The following is a 2,960-nucleotide window of genomic DNA, read 5'->3' as shown; positions in this document are numbered from 1 at the left end:
CACACACACACACACACACATACACACACACATACACACACACACATACAAATATATACATAAATACGTACACACATACGTGTATGTGTATGTATGAATGTACGAGGAGGTACCCAGAAGTAACCGGAAACGTTCTCTGGGGGACAGAGCCGTTGTAGCTCAGTCTTTCGCGTGAGAGACCACTTGATGCAACCCTCAGGCATCAGTCTGGTGACTGGCGTTGTCAGGTGAGTTCGTACTGCCACGTGGTGCGTCTTTGCTTTGCAGTGCTTCTTCCCTGTTCGTCGATTTTTTGTGATTGCTGAAGCGAAAGAACAGTGTGCTTCCGTGAAATTCTATCTGTTTTTTGCTAGGAAAAACGGCGGCTGGAGCAGCTTACAAAGAACGCCGCCATGGGCGAAACACAAGCTTACGAGTGGTTTCCACGTTTTAGAAATGATCATTTGTCGCTTGAAGACCAACCTTGCTTAGGACCACCGTCGATCTCCCGAACGAAGGAAAACATGAAAATTCATGAACTGATCTTGGAGGATCATCACCGAATAATTGACGAACTTATTGAAATGGCTCGTGTGTCCTGGGGCTCCTGCCAACGAATTTTGAGCGAGGAATTGCGAATGAAAAGAGTTACAGCAAAATTTGTGCCACGCTTGCTGACGGAAGATCAAAAGTAGTTAGGACTGAATGTGTGTCGTGAATTGAAAAAAGTTGATCCGAACATTTTTTTCGAAGGTCATCACTGGTGATGAAAGGTGGTGCCATGGAACTATGGAATTTGCAGATGTAGAAGAGGGGAAGAAAATAACGATGGGGGCATTAAAAGACTTCATTTCGCAAGAGTTCCAGCACTGCTTCTAACAGTGGAGAACGCGTGTGGACCGATGTCTTGTTTTAAATGGAGAATATTTTGAGGACGATAAAAGTGTAAATAGAAGAAACTAAGTGAATAAAAGGATATTGCAAAATCCCGGTTTCTTTTGGGTACTTTCTCGTATACTTATAATATAATGATATAAATAATATATATATATATATATATATATATCTGTGTGTGTGTGTGTGTATGTATGTATGTTTGTATGCATGTATATATGCATATGTGGGTACAGGACGTCACCAACTGTAAACAACATGAAAATACGAAAACAAATGAGTTAAATAGGCAGACGAGAGAAAAAAAATTGAAAACAGGACAAGTAACACAAAGAACGACCCTTCATCAGTTGTCGGCTGTCTATCTACTCCTCATTTCGAGCATTTAACGACAATATGACCCGCCATAAAATCCAAAGTTTATTAGGGAAGTCATGGGAGCAATTGTCTTCGAAGACAACATTTCATGTTGTTTACAGTTGGTGATGTCCGGTACCCACATATATATATATATATATATATATATAGATAGATAGATAGATAGATAGATAGATAGGTAGATAGATAGATAGATAGATAGATAGATAGATAGATAGATAGATAAGCATAAAACGAGAAGAAACTCACAATATGGCAATCTATGATTGGGTTAAGGTTAAGTATGTTGCTAAACACTTCTAATAGTTGTTGATTAGTCTTGGTTGTGGCGGCCAGAAATATCTAATTAGATATATTATTATCTATAGTAGAAACATCTAATTAGATATATTGTTAAGAAAGACTGATGAATTAGAAGGAAGATTATTAAAAATGTGGAAACTGTTTCTTAATTGAACATCAAGTCATGATTTTTAATAAGGTGTGCTTGTGCGTGTGTATATACATACATACATACATACGTACATACACACACACACACACACACATACATATATGTGCTTGTGTGTGTGAGCGTGACGTGACGCACACAGAATAATACATATTGGTGTATATAAATCGATTTATACACACACACACATATATATGTATAGGTGTGTGTATATATACATACATATATATATATATATATATATATATATATATATATATACATATATATATTCATATATATATATTCATATATATATATATATATACGTGCGCGTGTATGTGTGTGTATATGTGTATACATACATATATATGTGCGTCTGTGTGTATACATTCGTATTATGTACGTATGCATGTTTCTATAGATACATATATCACAAATATACACATATACGCGCTCATATGAGCACATACATTTATACATACACACATGCACACATACATTCGCACACATATACATATGTTCATATATAACTTGGGGGCAAATATGTGGGGTCAAGTGTCCAAAAGGGGGTCACAGAATCTTATTTTAAAGATAAGTAGCTTCTGCAGTATTAGGAGTAAAAAAAACAAAAACAACAACAACAATAACGGTATTAAGAAGAAGAAGAAGAAGAAGAAGAAGTAGAAAAAGAAGAAGAAGAAGAAGAAGAAGAAGAAGAAGAAGAAGAAGAAGAAGAAGAAGAAGAAGAAGAACGACGACAACAACAACAACAACAAAAACGATAATAATAATATAAATAATGTAGACAATTATGAAATGATAACATTATCAAATTCAATAATCATGTAGAAAATTTTGTGAAAAAAAAAAAACAGGAACAGTGACTACGAAGGTAGTAAAGGAAAATAACAAGAACAACAACAACAACAACAACAACTACGAAGACAATAAAAGCAATAATTCTGAAGACAACAACCAGAAATTGCAACAGCAGCAACAACAGAAATAATTATTGTAATGGTGATAAAGGGCGATAACGAAAAATGACAACAACGAGAAATCACAATAACAACAGCAGTAGCCGCAGTAGCAGCAGCAGTAGCAACAACAACAACAACATCGGTACCAACAACAACAATAGATAGATAGAATATCGAGAAAGTACAACCAATAACAACAAAACGAATAAGAAATTAAGCGAAAATAAGTAAAGAGAGAAATTTAGTTATTTAGGAGAGGATAATGGTAGGTGGTGGTGGTGGTGGTGGTGGTGGTG

The sequence above is a fragment of the Octopus bimaculoides genome, chromosome 18 (assembly GCF_001194135.2).
Source record: "Octopus bimaculoides isolate UCB-OBI-ISO-001 chromosome 18, ASM119413v2, whole genome shotgun sequence".
In the NCBI taxonomy this organism is placed as follows: domain Eukaryota; kingdom Metazoa; phylum Mollusca; class Cephalopoda; order Octopoda; family Octopodidae; genus Octopus; species Octopus bimaculoides.
Note: the sequence above shows the minus strand (reverse complement) of the source record.